The sequence below is a fragment of the Sciurus vulgaris genome (assembly GCF_902686455.1).
Source record: "Sciurus vulgaris genome assembly, contig: HiC_scaffold_181_arrow_ctg1, whole genome shotgun sequence".
In the NCBI taxonomy this organism is placed as follows: domain Eukaryota; kingdom Metazoa; phylum Chordata; class Mammalia; order Rodentia; family Sciuridae; genus Sciurus; species Sciurus vulgaris.
The window spans coordinates 513,499-536,722 of record NW_027632872.1 but is presented as its reverse complement, the minus strand read 5'-3'; the positions used below and the strand labels follow the sequence as shown (position 1 = coordinate 536,722).

At 39.8% G+C, this 23,224-nt stretch overlaps 1 long non-coding RNA gene across 2 annotated transcripts; it reads left to right on the top strand.

Moving 5' to 3' along the window:
- Positions 1 to 92: 92 nt before the first annotated feature.
- On the top strand, positions 93 to 20,046 carry LOC306652373. 2 transcript variants are annotated; one of them, XR_013761381.1, is made up of 4 exons: positions 93 to 510; positions 1,191 to 1,330; positions 10,345 to 10,547; positions 18,950 to 20,046. It is a non-coding gene; the product is annotated as an uncharacterized lncRNA (long non-coding RNA). The 2 variants fall into 2 exon arrangements; XR_013761382.1 differs by lacking the exon at positions 93 to 510 and having other exon boundaries at positions 1,139 to 1,330.
- The last annotated feature ends 3,178 nt before the right edge of the window (positions 20,047 to 23,224 follow it).

The window sequence follows — 23,224 nt, the reverse complement described above, 5'->3', positions numbered from 1 at the left end:
AGTCTTTAGAGCAACTTCTTAATTCTCCTGAAACTAAACTGGGAACGTTACTCAGTCTAAATATTTCTTTTATTTAATTTCACTCTCTTGTTGAATTAATATTACTCTAATTTTTATGTGCCTTTTGAGCCACTTTCTGATAAAGTACTTTCAATATTCTACCACCTATTCTAGTGAAAACTTTCCTGCAGTGTGAAACAGATCTCTTTTTAAAATAAAATGTTAGTTCTACCCTACACTTGAGCCAGAAATATGGTTGAAAGTCCTATAATGGCATTAGCAAGTAAAGTAGTCTCTCACTCTTCTAAGATACTGGTAATTTCTGTTTTTCTTTTCTTTGGAGTCGTGCTAAATTTGCTGTGGTAAATGTAGTTCTGGTATATTTTGTTCTTATCTGTAATGAATGTTACTTTGTATAATTGAGGGGGAACTGTCATCTTTCTGAAGTTTGGGACCACCTGGAATAAGAGCCATTTGTATCCATGGTCATTGACTGTATGGGTGAAAAGTGTAAGTCATAATTCCTTCAGGTGGAGTTCATAGTTATGACAGGGAGTCATCTGGTGCTGTGGCAGCAGCCTACAGAATCAGACTTGGCTTTGTGATTTTTGCCAAAATTACTTTGCAATCCTGAGCCAGATCCCTTATCTATAAAAATTTGAATAATGCTACCCCTCCCACCTCATAGAAGATTTCTTATTGGGGTTCATGATATAAATGAGCTGTAAATGTTAATGCTTCCCTAATTCATAAGTGAAAAAATGTAAGCTTATGGGACGTTGGATGGAAAGAGGGTGTGTACTGAAACCAATAAAATGATTTGACCTGTGGGAGTGCCAGCATGCCTGATGCCTTGGGTTGGGTCCCCAGCACCACCAAAAAAATAAAATCAAATTAAAAACACAAGCTTTGACATATTTAGAATTAGAGGCTCATAGGCCTTATTCATTTTTAAACTATATGCATTACAACACAGATTCTGTCATATTTGTGTTATTCAACATGAAACCTTTAAATTGGTATGTTGAATAGATGAATGGCAAACAAAGCTGACTTACATAATTGCAGAGTTCTTACTTTGCACTTACTTTACAAAAGTTCTTACTTTTATATGTAAATGTTTTTCTTATTTAGAATCTTTATCTGTAATCTCTGCTTTGAAAATTAACTCTTAGAACAACATATTGCAGAACCTCCTTTATGGCATGCTGAATTCACCAAAGAAGAATTGGTTCAGAAGCTCAGCTCCACCACAAAAAGCGCAGATCATTTAAATGGCCTGCTTCGGGAAACAGAAGCAACCAATGCCATTCTTATGGAGCAGATCAAAGTGAGGTAATAAAAACGTGGCCACCAGGAGAATGCTCTGCACCAATTTGGTTGTCTGACCCTCTGTACATACCCAAGTATAAATCTTCACATTTCAGATGTATCCCTAACATCTTGATTCCTTACATTATATTCCTTATGGGAAGAAATATTGATTGCTTTTATATCTTAATTGCTACTATTTCTAAAAATTCATAATAGATTTAAAAATTGGAGAAATATTTACAAGTTCCACATAAGCTCAAGTAAAACTTAATATGGGGCTGGGGTTGTGGCTCAGTGGGAGATCGCTTACCTAGCATGTGTGAGGCACTGGGTTTGATCGTCAGCACCACATATAAATAAATAAAATAAGGGTCCATTGACACTAAAAAAATATATAAAATAAGCATGGGAGTATGTGTCCTTCAGTCCTAAACAATAGAGTACTTCTAACTCAAATTATTCACCTGATGTTTATGACCCTAAACTTACCCAGCACAGTGGTAGGTAGAAATGGCAAAGTGGCATAGGAAGTTTCTCCTCTTTAAAGTCAACATGAATATCCAGGAGTGTTTCAGAACAGTTGAAGATAACTTAAATGAGATATTTCCACCCTGGCTCATTGACAAGAATAAAGTCATGGTAATTGTTGAGCAGTGTTCATGACCCAGGTTCTGGACTTTACATGTATATTGTCTTAGTTAACCCTCACAGTCACTGGAAATTGAGCTGGCAAATGGTGGAGCAAGGTTCTGACTCCTGTGTGAGAAGTGCTTGCTTCTGCCTCTGCATGTTGTTGCTCCAAGTAGATCTGCCCTGTCTCTGCGCAGGCTACAAGGAATCCTTGTTAGATTTTTTTTTTTTTTTTGGTGCTGGGGATTGAACTCAGGGCCTTGTTCATGCAAGGCAAGCACCCTAAAAACTGTGCTGGGGATTGAACTCAGGGTCTTGTTCATGCAAGGCAAGCACCCTACCAACTGAGCTATATCCCCAGCTCTAGATTGTATTTTTAATACTGAATTATTTACTTATTTACAGAAAATTATACACCTATATCTATCTATATATACACCATATGGACTATATATACATATATTTCTTATTTACAAAATATATATATGTATAATGAAATTCCATCAATACCTCAATATTTATCTATAAAACATTTTTCCACTAATTGAAATATGATTGTATCTAACTAAATCATTAACTAGAGCAATAAGCCTAACTGAGGTATTCAAATGCTATATTTCCACAGATATACACTCACTTGATTTCTTGGACCCTCTGGTCACTTTTTTTTTTAATTTTTTTAAATTGTAAACAAATGGGATACATGTTGTTTCTCTGTTTGTGCATGGTGTAAAGGCATACCATTTGTGTAATCATAAATTTACATAGAGTAATGTTCTTTGATTCATTCTGTTATTTTTTCACTTCCCCCCACCCCTCCCACCCTTCTTTACCCTCTATACAGTACTTCCTTCCTCCATACTTGCCCCCCCTCCCTAACCCTAACTCTAACCCTAACACAAACCCTTCCCTACCCCCCATTATGTGTCATCCTCCACTTATTAACGATATCATTCGTCCTTTGGCTTTTTGAGATTGGCTTATCTCACTTAGCATGATATTCTCCAGTTTCATCCATTTGCCTGCAAATGCCATAATTTTATCATTCTTTATGGCTGAGTAATATTCCATTGTATATATATACCACAGTTTCTTTATCCACTCATCAATTGAAGGGCATCTAGGTTGGTTCCACAGTCTGGCTATAGTGAATTGAGCAGCTATGAACATTGATGTGGCTGTATCTCTGTAGTATGCTGATTTTAAGTCCTTTGGGTATAGGCCAAGGAGTGGGGATAGCTGGGTAAAATGGAGGGTCCATTCCAAGTTTTTCTAAGGAATCTCCACACTGCTTTCCAGAGTGGCTGCACTAATTTGCAGCCCCACCAGCAATTTATGACTGTACCTTTCTCCCCACATCCTCGCCAACACCTGTTGTTGCTCGTATTCTTGATAATCGCCATTCTAATTGGGGTGAGATGGAAGTCTTAGGGTGGTTTTGATTTGCATTTCTCTTATTACTAGAGATGTTGAGCATTTTTCCATATGTTTGTTGATTGCTTGTAGATCTTCTTCTGTGAAGTGTCTATTCATTTCCTTAGCCCATTTGTCGACTGGATTATTTGAAATCTTGGAGTAGAGTTTTTTGAGTTCTTTATAGATTCTGGAGATTGGTGCTCTATCTGAAGTATGATTGGCAAAGATATTCTCCCACTCTGTAGGCTCTTTCTTCGCATTGCTGATAGTTTCCTTTGCTGAGAGAAATATTTTAGTTTGAATCTATCCCAGTTATTGATTCTTGCTTTTATTTCTTGTGCTATGGGAGTCCTGTTAAGGAAGTCTGATCCTAGACCAAGAAGGTGAAGATTTGGACCTACTTTTTTCTTCTATAATCTGCAGGGTCTCTGGTCTGATTCCAAGGTCCTTAATCTATTTTGAGTTTAGTTTTGTGCATGGTGAGAGATATGGGTTTAGTTTCATTCTGTTGCATATGGATTTCCAATTCTCCCAGCACCATTTGTTCAAGAGGCTATCTTTTCTCCATTGCATATTTTTGGACCCTTTGTCTAGTATGAGAAAATTGTATTTATTTGGTTTTGTGTCCGTATCCTCTATTCTGTACCATTGATCTACCTTTCTATTTTGATACCAATACCATGCTGTTTTTGTTACTATTGCTTTGTAGTAGAGTTGAAGATCTGGTATTGCAATATCCCCTGTTTCACTCTTCCTGCTAAGGATTGCTTTAGCTATTCTGGGTTTCTTATTCTTCCAGATGAATTTCATAATTGCTTGCTCTATTTCTGTAAGGTACGTCATTGGGATTTTAATTGGAATTGCATTGAATTTGTATAGCACTTTAGGTAGTATGGCCATTTTGACAATATTAATTCTTCCTATCCAAGAACATGGAAGATCTTTCCATCTTCTAAGGTGTTCTTTAATTTCTTTCTTTAGTGTTGTATAGTTCTCATTGTAGAGGTCTTTCACCTCTTTTGTGAGATTGATTCCCAAGTATTTTATTTTTTCGAGGCTATTTGAATGGGGTAGTTTTCCTAATTTCTCTTTCTGAAGATTCATCACTTATGTATAAAAATGCGTTGGATTTATGGGCATTGATCTTGTAACCTGCTACTTTACTGAATTCACTTATGAGTTCTAAGAGTTTTCTGGTGGAATTTCCAGGTTCCTCTAAATATATAATCATGTCATCAGCGAACAGGGATAGTTTGAGTTCTTCTTTTTCCAATCGTATCCCTTTAATTCTTTGGTTTGTCTAATTGCTCTGGCTAGAGTCTCAAGAACGATGTTGAATAGAAGTAGTGAAAGAGGGCATCCCTGCCTTGTTCCAGTTTTTAGGGGGAATGCTTTCAGTTTTTCACCATTTAGAATGATATTAGCCATGGGCTTAGCATAAATGGCCTTTACAATGTTAAGGATTGTTCCCACTATCCCTCTTTTTTCTAGTGTTTTGAGCATGAAGGGGTGCTGTATTTTATCAAATGCTTTTTCTGCATCTATTGAAATAATCATGTGATTCTTGACTTTAAGTCTATTGATATGGTGAATGACATTTATTGATTTCCTGATGTTGAACCAACCTTGCATCCCTGGGATGAAGCCCACTTGATCATGGTGCACTATCTTTTTAATATGTTTTGGTATGCGATTTGCTAAAATTTTGTTGAGAATTTTTGCGTCGATGTTCATTAAGGATATTGGTCTGAAATTTTCTTTCCTTGATGAGTCTCTGTCTGGTTTAGGTATCAGTGTGATATTGGCTTCATAGAATGAGTTTGGGAGGGTTCCCTCCTCTTCTATTTTATGGAATACTTTGAGAAGTATTGGAATGAACTCTTCTTTAAAGGTTTTGTAGAACTCGGCTGAGAACCCATCTGGTCCCAGACTTTTCTTTGTTGGTAGGCTTTTGATGACTTCTTCTATTTCAGTACTTGAAATTGGTCTATTTAAAATGTGTATGTCCTCCTCGTTCAGTTTAGGCAATTCATATGTCTCTAGAAACCTGTTGATGTCTTCAAAATATTCTATTTTGTTGGAGTATAGATTTTCAAAATAGCTTCTAATTATATTTTGTATTTCAATCCTGTCTGTTGTGATATTTCCTTGTTCATTCCGAATTTTATTGATTTGGGTTTTCGCTCGTCTTCTCTTTGTTAGTGTGGCTAAAGGTTTATCAATTTTGTTTATTTTTTTGAAGAACCAACTATTTATTTTGTCAATTTTTTGTATTGTTTCTTTTGTTTCAATTTCATTGATTTCAGCTCTGAGTTTAACTATTTCCTGTCTTCTACTACTTTTGGTGCTGGTCTGTTCTTCTTTTTCTAGGGCTTTGAGCTGTAGTGTTAGGTCATTTATTTGTTGAGTTTTACTTCTTTTATTAAATGCGCTCCATGAAACAAATTTCCCTCTAAGTACTGCTTTCATAGTGTCCCAGAGATTTTGATATGATGTTTCTTTGTTCTCATTTACCTCTAAGAATTTTTTAATTTCCTTCCTAATATCTTCTGTTATCCATTCATCATATAATAGCATATTGTTTAATCTCCAGATGTTGGAATAGTTTCTGTGTTTTACTCTTTCATTTATTTCTAACTTCAATCCATTATGATCTGATAGAATACATGGTAGTGTCTCTATCTTCTTGTATTTGCAACATTAGCTTTGTGGCATGATATATGGTCTATTTTAGAGAAGGATCCATGTGCTGCTGAGAAGAAAGTATATTTGCTCTTGGTTGTATGGTATATTCTATAAATGTCCGTTAAGTCTAAATTATTGATTGTGTTATTGCGATCTATGGTTTCTTTGTTCAATTTTTGTCTGGAAGATCTGTCCAGTGGTCAGAGAGGCGTGTTAAAATCACCTAGTATTATTGTGTTATGGTCTATTTGGTTTCTGAAATTGAAAAGGATTTGTTTGACATACATGGATGAGCCACTGTTTGGGGCATAGATGTTTATGATTGTTATATCTTGCTGATTTATGCTTCCCTTAAGCAGTATGAAATGACCTTCTTTATCCCTTCTGACTAACTTTGGCTTGAAGTCCACATTGTCTGAAATGAAGATGGATACTCCAGCTTTTTTGCTGAGTCCATGTGCATGGTATGTTTTTCCCCATTCTTTCACCTTTAGTCTATGGGTATCTTTTTCTATGAGGTGAGTCTCTTGTAGGCAACATATTGTTGGATCTTTCTTTTTAATCCAAATCTGCAAGTCTATGTCTTTTGATTGATGAATTCAGGCCATTAACTTCAGGTTTATTATTGAGATGGGATTTGGTTTCCCAGTCATTTGGTTCATTTTTTAAATTTTATTTATTTATTTGTTTGACACAACTTGGTTCCTCCTTTATTTGACAATTCCTTTAGGATAATTCCTCCCTTTGCTGATTTGCTTCTTTGTTTTTCATCTCTTCCTCATGGAATATTTTGCTGAGAATATTCTGTAATGCTGGCTTTCTTTTTGTAAATTCTTTTAGCTTTTGTTTATCATGGAAGGATTTTATTTCATCGTCAAATTTGAAGGTAAGTTTTGCTGGGTATAAGATTCTTGGTTGGCATCCATTTTCTTTCAGGGCTTGAAAAATGTTGTTCCAGGCCCTTCTAGCTTTTAGGGTCTGGATTGAAAAAATCTGCTGATATCCATATTGGTTTCCCCCTGTATGTAATTTGGTTCTTTTCTCTCACAGCCTTTAAAATTCTGTCTTTATTTTGTATGTTAGGTATTTTCATTATAATGTGCCTTGGTGTGGGTCTGTTGTAATTTTGTGTATTTGGAGTCCTATAAGGCTCTTGAACTTGATTTTCCATTTCATTCTTCAGATTCGGGAAATTTTCTGATATTATTTCATTGAATACATTGTTCATTCCTTTGGTTTGTTTCTCTAAGCCTTCCTCAATCCCAATAATTCTTAAATTTGGCCTTTTCATGATATCCCATAGTTCTTGGAGATTCTGTTCATGATTTCTTACCATCTTCTCTGTTTGTTCAACTTTGTTTTCAAGGTTAAACATTTTGTCTTCAATGTCTGAGGTTCTGTCTTCCAGGTGTTCTATCCTACTGGATATGCTTTCTATGGAGATCTTAATTTGGTTTATTGTTCCTTCATTTCAAGGATTTCTGTTTGTTTTTTTTTTTTCATTATCTCTAACTCTTTATTGAAATGATCTTATGCTTCCTGTATTTGCTCTTTTAACTGTCTTTTGATGTGATCATTCAATGCCTGCATTTGCTCTCTCATCTCATCATTCACTGCGTGCATTTGCTCTTTCATCTCATTGTTTGCTTCCCTGATCATTTTAATTATGTATATTTTGAACTCCTTTTCTGTCATTTCTTCTGCCATGCTGTCATTGGGTTTTATTGATATAACATCTAGATTTGTTTGCAGCATTTTCTTTCCTTGTTTTCTCATATTGTTCAGGTATCAGTGGACTGCTGAGATATTGTAGGTTTCCTCTATTGACTTACAATGTCCCTGAAGTTTTCTATATATATCCCCTCTTAGCCTTCAGTAGGCTGAAGTCTTGGAGGAAGTTGATAATGCGGTGCTCCACAAGGAAGCTGCCTCTCTACTAGTGGTGGCCTTGAGATTGGGTATATTCCCTGCTAGTGGGCAGAGGTGCCTCCACTTGTTGACCAATGGTCATCCAAAGGGGAACTAGACTGCAGGCTGAGGCAAGGCCTGTTTGGGCCTGTGTCTCTGGTTTTACCGTCTTGTGGGAAAACCTCACCCGGCAGGGAAGACTCACCCGGTGGGGAGGTGTCGTTGGTCAGTTCCCTCCTAGAGGTTCCCTCAATTTATAGCTACCGCCTGGGCTGGGCTGCCTTCCTCTGCAAAGTTCCCAGGGGCCCAGCCCTACCTCCTGGGCCTGGGAGCCTCACCCTTCGCAGATGAATCTCCTTAGGCTGCCCCTCCTCAGAGAATCTGCCCGCAGTCCTGGTTCCTTCGCTGCGCCCCTAAGCGTGTCTCTGTGGGGCTCTTCCACCAAGAAGCCTCCTAGATCCTGGGACCCTGCTGTGCACCTAATCGCCTGGCTATGCGGCCCCTCCTCTGAGCAGCCACCTGGGGCCCCATACAATTGCTCTGAGTCCCAGAGACCCGCCACACACCTCTTCCTCCAGACAGCCACCCAGTATTCCGGTGTGGTCACTAGGAGTCCAAGCAACTCACTGCGTGCCTCCTCCCACCAACCACCCGTAGGCCTGGGCAATCAATCGCTCCGAGTCGAAATGACCCTCCCCGTTCCTCCTCCTCCTCCTGGTAACCCCCCAGGTGTTCAGGAGCGGTCGCTCTGAGTGGCTCTGAATCCATGTGACCCACTGCACGCATCCTCTGGGCAACCGCCCCGAGCTCTGGTGCGGCCACTCGAGACCAAACAACCCACTGCGCTTCTCCTCCAGGCAGCCCCCCTGTGTTCAGGAGCGGTCGCTTTAAGTCCAAACAACTCACCAGTCCCCTCTTCCTCTGTTCAGCCCCCTGGAGCTCTACTGCAGTCACTGCGAGTCCAAACAACCCGCCGCGCTCCTCCTCCTCCTCCTACTCCTCCGGGCAGACCCTGGTGTTCAGAAGTGGTCTGAGTCCAAACAGCTTGCCGCGCCGCTTCTCCTCTGGCAACCGCCTGTAGCTCTGGTATAGCCACTCCAAATCCAAGCGGCCGCGCTCCTCCTCCTCCTTGTCCTCAGGGCAATCCCCGGTGTTCAGAAGCGTCGCTCTGAGTCCAAACAGCTCCCCGCGCGGCTTCTCCTCTGGCAACCGCCTGCAGCTCCGGTACAGTCACTCCTAATCCAAGCGGCCACGCTGCTCCTCCTCCTCCTCAGGGCAGGCCCCGGTGTTCTGAGTCCACACAGCTCTCCTCGCCGCTCCTCCCCTGGGCAGCCACCGAAGCCCCAGTGGTTGCTCCGAGTCCCAGCGCTGTGCTGAGCGGCCTCCTCTCCAATGCTCCCAATTGTCCGAGTTCACTGCTCCAGCGGGGGGAGGGGCATCTCGCCGGCAGCTCTACTTCACAAAGTTCCCTGCGTTCCGGGACTACCGTCCCATCCAGGACGCTTCCCCAATGGGAGAGACTCACCCGGCTGCTTTGAGTTGGTCCCAAGTCTATCAATATCTCCTCTTTTGAATCCTGAGTCCTGGAGCAATATGAAATGGAGCCACCCTCTAGGCCGCCATCTTGAAACCTCCTTCTGGTCACTTTTTAAAAATGACCCTGGATTTTATGACAGAGTTCGCTGAATTCCATGGCTAATCGAAAATCATGAAATACAGTATAACAAAAACTATAGTTTGGTTTAAACCTGGAAATCCTCCTCAAAGATTTTAATTTCCTAACTACCTTTTTCATATCATTCTTTGCCTCATTTTTCTGGTAATAGTTAATGATGTCTTAGGCTTCTGAATGTTCACTTTATCCTGAAATAGAATTTTGTTTTGATCAAGAGCCGTTCACTGTGGGTATCCTGTCTGCCTGGGCTGTGTGAGAAAGGCAAGGGCGGAGGGTTAGTAGAAGTGGTGGACATTTATTTCAGTGCCTGTTCTCGAACTTGCTCACCTTCCTCAGCTCATGTTCTACAGATTAGGTGATGAGAGCATCATGATACCAGCTTATGTCTGCCATGGCTCATTTTCTAGATTTCCCATTAGTCCCCCAGTTTTCAGCCCCCATTTCCATGATGTGCTGTGCTTCCAAGGCAGGAACTTTGCATCCCCTACTCTTATTAGTGGTACTTAGAAAGGCACTGGAGTGAGTCAGTTCCACTCCTTTATCTACTTCCCGTCTTCTTGGAATTTCCTGATATAGATCATTTATTCTTTTCTCCTAGGGCTTTCTTTATTGTCATGGGGAGGCAGATGTTCGAAGAAAAGAAAAATGCATGGGTTCAGTCTGCCATGTTTACCAGAAACTGGTAAAAACCTATTTTTAACTCATTTCTCTAACAGCTCCTCAAAAGTGAAATAAGAAGATTGGAAAGAAATCAAGAGGGAGAGAAGTCTGTTGCTAACCTGGAGTACTTGAAGAATGTCTTGTTACAGTTCATTTTCCTGAAACCAGGTAGTGAAAGAGAGAGACTGCCTCCGGTTATAGATACAGTGTTGCAACTCAGCCCAGAAGAAAAGGGAAAAACTTGCTACCATTGCTCAAGGTATGTGAAAGGAGCTGCCACTTCTGTTTACTATTTACACTAACCATTAGCCTGTAGTTAAGAATGTATGTGCCTATACATATTTCATGATACTATAATTTTTAAAATTATATCATTTAAATTTTGTTCACTTGATTGATTCTATCATATGTGTAGCCTGCAACTAGATTTGGAAAGCTGACTTTTTAACATTTGGGGGCAGCAATAGTACATTTATATAATTTTAACACTCAGGAAAATATAATACATGGCTTATTTTGATCTTATCACTCTTTGAGTTTGGATTTGTATTGTGGTGTTGAGTTCTGGTATTGACTTGAATGTGGTTTTGTTTAGATCATACTTTCTTCCTATTTATTTATTTATTTATTTATTTATTTTGGTACCTGGGGTTGAACCGAGGGGTGCTTAACCACCAAGCCACATTCACAGCAGTATTTTATATTTCATTTAGAGACAGGGTCTCAATGAGTTGCTTAGGGCCTCATTGATGAGGCTGACCTTGAACTTATGATCCTCCTGCCTCAGCCTCCCAAGCTGCTGGGATTACAGGTACATGCCACTGTTCCTGGCATACATTAAAAAAAAAAAAAAAAAAAAAAAAAAAACGTATTGAGCTGTTCCTCTCCTACTTTACCTCTATCTTCTTCCCACCTGCAGACAGTCCTGGAACATCAGGACAGTGGCCCATATCCTGCAGTCCACTTTCCAAGTGAATGAAGCTTTTCAACTGTCCTATTGTGGAGTTTAAATTTTCATGTCAATTAAGTTGGATGGTGTGTTGCATAAACAATTTGAAATGCTTCTCATACAGCTGCTGAGTTCCTGGTTTCATACTTCATCTTGATATCATGGTTTTATTTTGGGGTTAGTTTTTTTGTTTGTTTTGTTTCAGTTTTTGTTTTTATTCTTGTTTGTTTTTTGACATGGAGATCTCACTATGTTACCCAGGCTGGTGTCAAACTCCTGGGCTAAAACAATTTTCCAGCCTTAGCCTCCCAAGTAACTGAGACTACATGCATACATCACCATGCCTGGCTTGGGTTTCATTTTAAAACATCTCTATTTTTAACATTTGCAAGCATGCAGAGAGATTACAATAGTGGCTTTTGTAGCTGTCACCCATCTCTAACAATTTTCAACTCATGGTCAGTCTTTTCACAGAGATAGGGGAGCACTAGAGATTTCAAAGCAAATTGCACACATCCTTTCATTTCCCTGAATTCTTCCATCGTCTGCATTCAGTCCATTTTTATATACATGGTTCTTGTAAAAAGACTGAACTGTCTTAAGTATCACAAATAGGGCTCATACATTGCATTTGATTGATTTCCTTTGTTGTGTTGTGTTTTGGTTTTGGTTTTTCATTGGAGGAATGTATTATGTTTCATTTTGGATTTTTCAGGGGTTTTTGTTGTTCTTGTTAATTTAGTACTGAGGGTTGAGCCCAGGGATTCTTTACCATTGCGCTACATCCCCGCTTCCTTTTTTTTAAGACAGGGTCTCACTATATTGCTGAGGCTAATCTGGAACTTGCCATCCTTCTACCTCACTCTCCAGAATAACTGAGATTATAGGCTTGTACTTCTGCACCAGGCAGCTTGTGTTTTGTTGTTGTATGTTTAGATTCTTTATTTTTTTTCCTTTTTAGGATATAGTAATTCCATGTTCCTGTGTTAAACATGCCATTTATTAATTGAGGAAATTCGTCATTTGTCCTATAGTAGTTAAGTATTCTGGATTTGGCACTTGAAGGTAGCAGTATTTGTTCCATTATTGTACATAAATAGGAAGTTAATTCTCTGATTAGATCCAGATGCAATTGGGTGGGTACAGAAATACCTTTTAGGTAGTGCTGTGTATGTTCTGAGACATCACATGACCCAGAATGTATGGATGTACCACTTTTGACTGATTTTCTTATCTTGTTGGTTCTTTAACATGTTTCTCTGTCCCTGTAAATACTAAGTAAACTGATAAATTTAGAATAGTCCTCAGTTTGAGTGAGCAGAAACATCTGGTGCATTTATTAAAACTCAGATGGCAGCTGGGTGCAGTGATGTATGCCTGTACTCCAGTGGCTTGGGAGGAGAGGTAGGAAGATCACAAATTCAAAGCCAGCCTCAGCAGTTTAGTGAGGCCCTAAGTAACTTATCAAGACCCATCTCAAAATAAAATATAAAAAGAGCTGGGGATATGGCTGAGTATTTAATCCCTGGTACAGGGGAAAAAAAAAGCTGGACCCCCCCACCTACAATTTTGCATTTTTATTTCTTTATTTTTGGTGCTAGAAATCAAACTCAAGGCCTCATACATGCTGCTAGGCAAGTGCTTTACCACCTAGCTACACCTGTAGTTAATATATTGCATTTTAGCAAGTTGATGCTGATAATCCTTGTCTGAACATCATACTTTCAGAACCCCTGATCTAAAAGCCTGGTAAGATTCAGACCTAATTATTTGCAGAAATACTTCATATATAGTATTGATAGTTTCTTTGAATCTGTTTTCCTATATCTTCATAGTGATGGAGGAATATTCTCAGTACTGATGATAATCTCTCTTTTTTTTTTTTGCTATTGAGTGTATTACCATAGCCACAAGAGTATTTTTGTCACAAGATCCAAAATAAGAACATATCATGTATATTTTTAGTAAGATAGTTACCCTAAGTCATAAATTTGCTTTTATATATATATTATCCTTTTTATTTAAAAACTAAACTTATTTCTTCATTTTAAGAGTAACATGTATTCTTGGGACTGGGGAGATATCTCAGTTGGTAGCGTGCTTGGCTTGCAAGCACAAGGCCCTGGGTTCGATCCCCGGTACCACAAAAAAAAAGAAAGAAAAAGAATAACATGTTTTCTTAAATTTAAAGATAATTTTATTAGAACAATAATACATTATCCAACTATTTAGCATGTATAATAGTTCCCTTTTAAAAGTCCAGCATGTTTAATGTAATATAAGTGATACAAACACCCAAATGGTTCCTATTAAGTTGAAGGTCTATTAATTAAAAGATCTAAAGAAGACTAAACTAGAAATTTTTTTTGTAATTCCATCTAAAATGTATAAGGGGGTTCTTTAGAAATCCAAAATTCTATTGTATACTTTTACAAAGTCCTGTAAATGAATAGGGAAACTCCACTAATTTATTAAACAAATTAAATCTTTACAGATTATTTACTTATCCATATGAGTAAAAGATAACTTGTTAAAAAAAAACTTATAGCCAATTGTAGTTGTATACTACTGCAATCCCTATTCGGGAGACTGGGACAGGAGGATTGCAAATTCAAAGCCAGTCTCAGCAACTAAGCAACTTAGTAGACCCTGTCTCAAAATAAAAAGGACTGGGAATGTGGCTCAGTGGTTAAGTCCCCTGGGGTTCAAGTCCCCTGGGGGTCCCCTGGTATTAAAAAAAAAAATCAAAACCTGATAGTTAATAATAGATATGGCTTAAGAGAGAATGTGTAACCCAGAATACAGGTTAGAAGGAATTATGCAAAATTCACTATAAAGAAACAAGAAAATAAACTGTAAAAAAGCATAGAATTAAAACATTGACCATAAATTTAATAACTGAACTTCTGGCAGGATTGGGACCTCTACATGAAGGCTGTCCTGTTCCCTCCCACACCTACTCCTTTTGGCTTAGAATTGTAAAATGAACTTCCTTATCAGGAAAATGCTTTAGAACAAGAAGTTGATATGGAAGGTGTCCTGCACTCCTAGAGAAATGTATGGAATGACCTGGGCTGGGACTGTGCTTTGCACTAACCCTATAGTCTCTGACAAGTGTTCCAGAACAGGAAGGAGAATTTGAGAGAAGCAATTTAGGGTGAAGGGGAATTGAAGAGGAAGTTGTGATTTGGTCAGAGTTGCTGGTTTAGTCCATAATTGTAAGTGAATGCACATGTGCATGCATGTGTGTGTACCTCAGAATAAACAGTATAAATGGCATCATTGTTTTAAAATAATAGTAAATGTTCTAAAAGGAGAAGACAGAGAATGGGTCAGAGATAATATGTGAAAAGAATGGCTGACATTTTTTCAGGACTGAAGGATATACAACCAAAGTTCAGCAACTCCAATAAAATCTAAAAAGCAAAAATAAATAAGTAAAACCAAGACAAAGAGATATTTCAAAAGCAGAGAAAAAAGACACATTTTCTCACCTTGAAAAGAGTAACAGAGGTCAGGGTTTAACTCTGGTAGAGCATTTGCCTGGCACAGGTGAAGTACTGGGTTCGATCCTTGGCACCACATAAAAATAAACAAATAAAATAAAGATATTGTGTCCATCTACATAAAAAAAAAGTAACAGCCTGATGTGGTGGCACACGCCTATAATCCCAGCAGCTGGGGAGGCTAAGAAAGGAGGGATCAAAAGTTCAAGTTCAGCTTCAGCAAAAGTAATATTTGTGATGTCTGATTTTGTATAAAGTAAATAGCAATGTTTTTCATTGAGGTTGTTACCAATTAATGAACTGAAATTAATTTGGTGAATTGCATCCAAAATATATTAAGAGTAAGCCAGGTACAGTGGTGCACACTTGTAATCCCAGTGACTCAGGAGGCTGATGTAGGAGGATTGCAAGGCCAGCCTCAGCAATTTAGTGAGACCTGAAGCAATTTAGCAAAACCCTTTCTCAAATTAAAAAATAAAAAGTGCTTGGGGATGTGGCTTCGTGGTTAAGCTCCTCTGGGTTCAATCCCTGGTATCATATAAATAAAGTAAAAAAGAATAAGACAAACGTAAGAATACATTGAATCCAGTGAGGGTAAGAATTATTTCTTGAGCCAAGCACAGTGGTGCACACCTGTAATCCCACCTGCTCAGGAGGCTGAGATGAAAGGATTGCAAGTCCAAGACCAACTTAGACCCTGTCTCAAAATAAAGGGCTGATAGGATGATTTCCTAGCATTTGTGAGGCTCTGGGTTTAATCCCCAGTACCTGGGGGGAAAATAAGAATTATTTCTTGAAAGTTTACATAGGTACATAAGTGTTGGTGTCTATCTGCCTATACCAGTTCCTGCTGTAAATTTTAGTTTTTCTCACTATAAGGTAAGGTCAGAAATATTTGCAAAACATCAGTTCGGGAAGTAAAGTAAGTTACCCTACTCAAACTCCTTGTGATAAACACCCAGTAGAAATCCAACTTAAACCCCAAGCAGGTATCATGAGCTGCTCAGGATAGCCTGTTACATTTCTGTGTAAGATAAATCAACTTAAAGTGCAGCAGTAGTCCCCAAACAAGTAGTTTCAAGTAGATACTGCAAAGAAGTGAGGCTGCCCTCTGCTTGCACCACAAATGTTAACTCACACGCCTCTCCCTGATAGAGCTCAGCAGTTTGGAAATTTTCTTTTCTGCTTGAGATAGAACTTAATGATAAGCAGCTTTGCTCCCCAAATAAGTTAGCAATACAGTACTGCTCTGTGCAGAATCGTCTCAGTTTTGCTGTTCAAGCTAGAGCTAAAAGTTGTTTTTCTACATTTTCTTTACTCTTCAATCAGATTGCAATTTATAGACTTCTATTTTGTTACACCATATATTCATCAAGGTCCAATAATCTTTAAAAGTAAATAAAGAAGGAAATGGCCAACAACACAACAGGAAAACTGGCCAAGATTGTCATAGGCTTTTCTTAATTATCTGCAAACTTGCAGGAAGAATATGCATACTCACTTGACTTGATTTGCAAAGAATGAAAAACCTTATCAGAAGAAAACAGATGCTTGGTGCAGGAGCAAGTGCATCCTCTTTCAGACCAGCATTTCTCCAGCCTTTTAACTGAGGGAGAGGAACGGCTGCCAGGAATATTATCTAATCAGGGCAGGCCCTGCCAGAAGTCAGCACAGACTGAATTTTTGTTGTGTCACAAGGCTTGTACTTGAGTATACCATTCATCCTAGATGAGCATCCAACAGTCTGCATTTCCATTGGGGAAATGTTTCCAATCTTCTGACTCATCCTTGGGGGCAAGTGGGCCTCACTCAGAAAACATGATCAGTGCACATTTGATCATCCCCTAACTCTGCATTCTTCCAATATCTCTTCTTCCAGCTTTCTTGAAGTCATACTCTATGCAGATTGCTGGAAAAAGGCTTCTAGAAAGTCCTTACCTCATTATTACCTCTTCCAGAAATTTTCACTTTTGTGTAATCCTGTCTTTATGGCCAGAGGCTAACCTAGTGAGTTTAGTTCCAACCAGTAATACAGAAGGGCAGATAGTTACAAGAGAGTGTGACTTCTGTCTTACTAGAAAACTCTCTGTACAGTTTGATAAAGCAAGCTGCCATGTTGGAGAGGCTCATGTGGCAAGGAACTGAGGCCAGCAGCCTCAAGGAACAAATTCTGCCAGCTGTCACCTGAGTTTGGAAGCAAATCCTCCAGTCCAGCCTAAGTGAGAACCAGCCCAGCCACCATCTTGACTGCAGCCCTTTAGAGACCCTGAAACAGCCATTCCTGATCTTCTGACCCACAGAAACTGCAGGATAACAAATGTGTATTGTTTAAAACCACTAAGTTTGTGGTGATTTGTTACACAAGTTCCTAAGCAATACCCTAAGTAATACTATTAGAGTAAAAGCAGACTATAACAGAAAAGGAAAGGAAATGGCTTGTAAACCATAGAAAGAGTTCTACCATTTAAAATTTTGATGATGCTTCTCTCCATGAGATCAACTGTGGTGTATATGTGTATGAAAACAGGGACTGGAAAGGGTACACAGTAAATGCAGTAACAATTACCTCTAGGGATGGGAGGAGGAAAGGAAAGGCTGTAATAGAAAGGGGTATTCACCTTTGTTTCAAGGTTATGAAAATATCAGATCATATGACATTTTAATGTACAAATCATGTAATTAAAAAGTGCAAGAGAAACTCTCTGAAATTTTTGGAAGCCTGGAATTTTTCTAAACTTTAAGCCAGTATCATTGTTGATCATAATAAAAGGCAAAAAGAATAACTGAAACACTCAGCAACACAAGTGTTATAACCACTTTGGGAAAGTTTGGCACTTTTTATAAACGTCTAACGTGTACTCTGTCTCATATAAAGCTGTGTAGAAAACAACTGGGTATGGTGGCATACACCTGTAATCCCAGCAACTCAGGAGACTGAGGCAGGAGGATTGCAATTTTGAGGCCAGGCTCAGCAACTTAGTGAGGCCCTAAGCAATGAGGAAGACCCTGTCTAAAATAAAATATAAAATAAATAAAATAAAATAAAATAAAATAAAATATAAAAGTAAAATAAAATAAAATATAAAATAAAATAATAAAATATTAAATAAATAAAATTAAATAAAAATAAAATAAATAAAAAATGGTTGGGGACTTAGCTCACTGATACAATGCCCCTGGGTTCAATTCCCAGTACAAAAAAAAAAAAAAAAAAAAAAAAGAATATGCAGAAAACAGACTATATGTTGCCAGGGAAGACCAGGGCGAACTCTGAGCGGGAGGGAACGCGACCCCTTGGGGTAGAGGTACATGGCTGTATGAGGCTGCGCACCAAGAAAGGCGAATTTCACCCTCAGTAAATTGTACCTCAGTAAATCTGATTTTTTAAATGGTTAAAATGTTTTTGTTTTAGCCTTGTGGTTTACCATAATTCTATTGGTTTTAGACCCCAAGTTATGTAAAGACTTCTGTTTAAAGGAATATGGAGAAATTCCCCTTGTCAATAGTAATTAGTTGTGCTAGAAACTTTATTATGAAATTGTCTTATAGAGGAATACAACTACTGAATATTCAACAACAGGATTTGATTTATAACATCAAAGTATCATGAGCAGAGATGCTATTTCAGAGTAGTGGAGGCATTTCTTATGTACTGGTGATATTGTTTATTCATAGAAAATCATTTTTGTGTAATATTTATAGCTAGATTTTTTTTAATGAAGCCACTTTTGAGGGGTTAAGTTCTAGGTTACATGTCACTGTTTGAAAATTAAAATATAAAACGTAAAAGTAGCATTAAGCCAGGTGCAGTGGCACCTGCCTGTAACCCCAGCGGCTCAGGAAGCTGAGACAGGAAGAACTCGAGCTCAAAGCAAGCCTCAGCAAAAGTGAGGTGCTAACCAACTCAGTGAGACCCTGTCTCTAAATAAAATACGAAATAGGGCCGGGATGTGGCTTAGTGGTCGAGTGCCCCTGAGTTCAATCACTGGTTACCCACCCCCCAACAAAAAGTAGCATTAAATTGGTTCAACCTAGGAAATCCAATTTCATATTCTTAAGAAGGAAATTAGAATAGTAACTAATGTATCTTTTAGATGGTATATAATCAGTGAAAAAGACATTATTCACTTATATTACAGAATGATTCTAGAATATAGATTTCATATTGAGAAAAATTTAATACTTTTTTTTTTTTACCTTCCAAAGTTGAGGAAGAAAATGCTTCCTGTTCTTCTGGGTGGGCATCCTGTCTGCATAGTTGGTCTGGACTTCAATAGATGGATGGAAAGAAAATTCTTCATTAACCAAATAGAATCCATTTTGAAAAAAATTTGTTCATTTATATTACTGTTATTTTTCTGTTAAAAAGTATGTACATGTGTTTGCACCCTCCTTTGTCTGTGTATATATATATATATATATATTATATAACAGATGTATTTAAAGAGTCTCAGCTTGGAGTACAAGTAGAACAACTTAAAGTGTTAATGCCAGTTCACAGCCTTGCAGCTCAACACCACAGACACTGCAGTTTCTGTGATCTGCCTTGCATGACACTGAATGAAAACACAAAGGATGAAGTCACTCCCCTCTCTCAAATCTCAGGACCCGCCCATTTCTAGGCAGTACTGTGAATTGTGAAGTTAAACTAAATTTGGGTACCATATCAACTGGAATATAAGCTCATAAAATAATGTTTCAAGACTGTTGCAAGATCAGACTTGCAGATAAGCTGTTAATAATAAGTTGCTGAGAAAAAATGGCAATTAGAATATAAAGGAAAATAATTTATTGTTAAAGTTGATTTTTGTTAAGGGAATGTGAAGTAAATATTCTTCAGTTAATTATGAGGTTAAGTTAAATTGCAGTTTAGTTGTTTGCTTAAAGATTAACTGTTCTTTTTTTCTCCAAAGTGTATTATCTCAACACTTGTTATGTGGTCAGAAGTGCTGGTTTACTGGCTGGTATACCACCATGAATACATTGGACCACCAGCTTCGCTGGGGTTGATTTGGTGATATCTCTAGGTTCTTGTTATGGTACCACTACTTACAAGTCATGAGTCTGAGAATTCTCCATCTCCCCAAATAAGAACTTCTCAGAACAGCAACTCTATTTCTTGGAATTGAAACTGAAATTGGTGCTTCTGGTGCCTGACAGACAGTGTTGTTCCCTCAGCATTCCACCCAACAGGATTTTAGAAAGACACCTGTACCTCAGTGCTGTATTTTCACAGTTCTGGTAAATAACCCTAGATGTTAGTGTTACTTACTTTTGATGTCTCTGAATATATTTTATTGATTAGATCAAAATTGCATTCTTAAATCAAAATTTGAGAATTCTAATTTTAATATTTATTTGTTAATAAGTCACTACACAGTGTGCTCTCAATTTATATTCTTAATGTTTAGGCTCAACTAGAGAACTGACTTTGTACCTCAATTACCGGGAACGCTGGCTTCCAGCTTAGGTTAACTGAATTTGCTGCTGACATGTCAAGTTTGTTCTTTAAAAAATATTTCTTCTTTCTGTCTTTCCTCCCATCTTAGAACAGACCTAACTAGTGAATGTATTAAAGAAAATGTATCTATTTCAGAGTTGACTTTAAAAGTTTAGCTTTTTTCACTTTATAAAACTGTGAATATGAGTGTGCCAGCAGCATACAGTGTAACTATAACACTTAAATAAATTTTACTTTCTCTTTGAGCCTAGGCCTTTTGAAATCCATCTAAAGTTGTCTTGAAATATCATCTATACTTAATGATTATAACAAAAACAACTTGTTGCATGATATAAAATTACTTTGATTACAAAAGGCATATTTGGCTTCAGCAATGAGGAAATGTAACAATTATTTTAATATCTCTATTAAAATATTTAAAAATATTTTTATGGCTGCTTTTCTTCTGTTAGACACTGACTCTGGGTTGTTTTTTTTTTTTTTTTTTTTTTTTTTGGGGGGGGTGGTACCAGGGATTGAACTGAGGGGCACTTGACCACTGAGCCACATCCCCAGCCCTAATTCGTATTTTATTTAGAGACAGGGTCTCATTGAGTTGCTTAGCACCTCACTTCTGCTGAGGCTGTCTTCGAACTCGAGATCCTCCTGTCTCAGCCTCCCAAGCCACTGGGATTACAGGCCTGCACCACTGTGCCCTGCTCTCTGGGATTTTAAATTGGCTTATGGGTTTGAAATGCAAACTCCTTCACAACTGCCCTTACACAATTGAGACCTTCTGTGTGCTTAAGAGAATGCAGACCAAGCCACCTGCAGTGGTGCACACCAGTAGTTCCGCTGCTTGGGATGCTCCCTTGAGCCTATTGGGAAACTCTCTTGAGCCTAGGAGATCCAGTGTGTTCTTATTGAGACCACCAACCCCTACCCAGTCTCCTACAAAAAGGAATATAGACCACCACTTTGGTGTGCACCAGTTTGACCAGGATGCCCACCATATCTGACGGTTGGCCTTGGCCTTTCTTTGAGCAAGATAGACATTACAGAGGCAGGTGCCTATCTCAGCTGCAGCCTAAGGGTGGACTTAAATGAAGGGCTTTGTTCAGGTCCTTTGGGAATTTGGACTGGGAAGTGGGAAGAGGCAGAGTAAAGTGAAAGAGAAAGATAGAGATGGTACAAGAAAGGGGAAAAGGTGACCCTGGAAAGGAGAAGACATGGCAGCCACGCCAAATAGTTTGAGTGAGGGATTGAGTTAATCAGTAAGTTAATATAATACTTATATTATTCCCTTAAACAACTTAATTTTTAAGACTATACCTGGGAGGTTTCAAGATGGTGGACTAGAGGGTGGCTGCATTTCATGTTGCTCCAGGACTCAGGATTCAAAAGAGGAGAAATTGATAGACTTGGGACCAACTCAAAGCAGCGGGTGAGTCTCTCCCGTTGGGGAGGTGGCCCGGATGGGGTGGTAGTCCCGGAACGCAGGGAACTTTGTGAAGTAGAGCTGCCTGGCGAGACGCCTCTCCCCCCGCTAGAGCAGTGAACTCGGACAACTGGGAGCATCATAGAGGAGGCCGCTCAGCACAGCGCTGGGACTCGGAGCAACCACTGGGGCTCCAAGTGGCGGCCCAGAGGAGGGGCTGTGAGGAGAGCTGTTTGGACTCAGAGCGACCATTCCTGAACACCAGGGCCTGCCCTGAGGAGGAGGAGGAGGAGCGTGGCTGCTTGGATTCGGAGTGACTATACCAGAGCTACAGGCGGTTGCCGGAGGAGGAGCTGCGTGGCGAGGTGTTTGGACTCAAAGCGACCGTTCCTGAACACCGGGGCCTGCCCGGAGGAGGAGAAAGAGGAGAAGGAGCGCGGCGGGTCGCTTGGACTCACAGTGACTGCGTTGGAGCTCCAGGCGGCTGCTCAGAGGAGGAGGCAAGTGGTGAGTTGTTTGGACTTCAAGCGAACGCTCCTGAAAAACGGGGGCTGCCTGGAGGAGGAGCGCAGTGGGTCGCTTGGTCTCCAGTGGCCGCATCAGAGCTCCAGGTGGCTGCCCAGAGGAGGCGTGCAGCGGGTCACGTAGACTCAGAGCGACTCAGAGTGACTCACAGTGACCACTCCTGAACACCCGGGGGCTACCTGGAGGAGGAGGAGGAACGGGGAGGGTCACTTGGAGTGACTGCCCAGGGCTATGGGCGGTTGGCGGGAGGAGGAGGCTCGCAGTGAGTTGCTTGGACTCCTAGTGACTGCACCGGAACACGGGGCAGCTGTCTGGAGGAAGAGGCGTGTGGCAGGTCTCTGGGACTCTGAGCGATTGTACAGGGCTCCAGGTGGCTGCTCAGAGGAGGGGCCGCATAGCCAGGCAATTAGGTGCAGAGCAGGTTCCCAGGACCTAGGAGACTTCTTAGTGGAAGAGCCGCACAGAGACACGCTTAGGGGCGGAACAAAGGTTCCAGGACTGCGGGCAGATTCTCTGAGGAGAGGCAGCCTAAGGAGATTCATCTGCGAAGGGTGAGGCTCCCAGGCCCAGGAGGTAAGGCCGGGCCCCTGGGAACTTTGCAGAGGAAGGCAGCCCAGCCTAGGCAGTAGTTGTAGATTGAGGGGAACCTCTAGGAGGGGAACCAACCAGCAAGACCTCCCCACTGGGTGAGTCTTCCCTGCCGGGTGAGGTTTTCCCACAAGGACGGTAAAACCAGAGACACAGGCCCAAACAGGCTTTGCCTCAGCCCGCAGCCTAGGTCCCCTTTGGACGACCATTGGTCAACAAGTGGAGGCACCTCTGCCCACTAGCAGGGAATATACCCCACCTGAAGGCCACGACCCCTAGAGAGGCAGCTTCCTTGTGGAGCACCGCACTATCAACTTCCTCCAAGACTTCAGCCTACTGAAGGCTAAGAGGGGATATACTAGAAATCTTCAGGGACATTATAAGTCAATAGAGGAAATCTGCAATATCTCAGCGGTCCACTGATACCTGAACAACATGAGAAAACAAGGGAAGAATATGCCCCAAACAAATCTAGATGTTACATCAATAA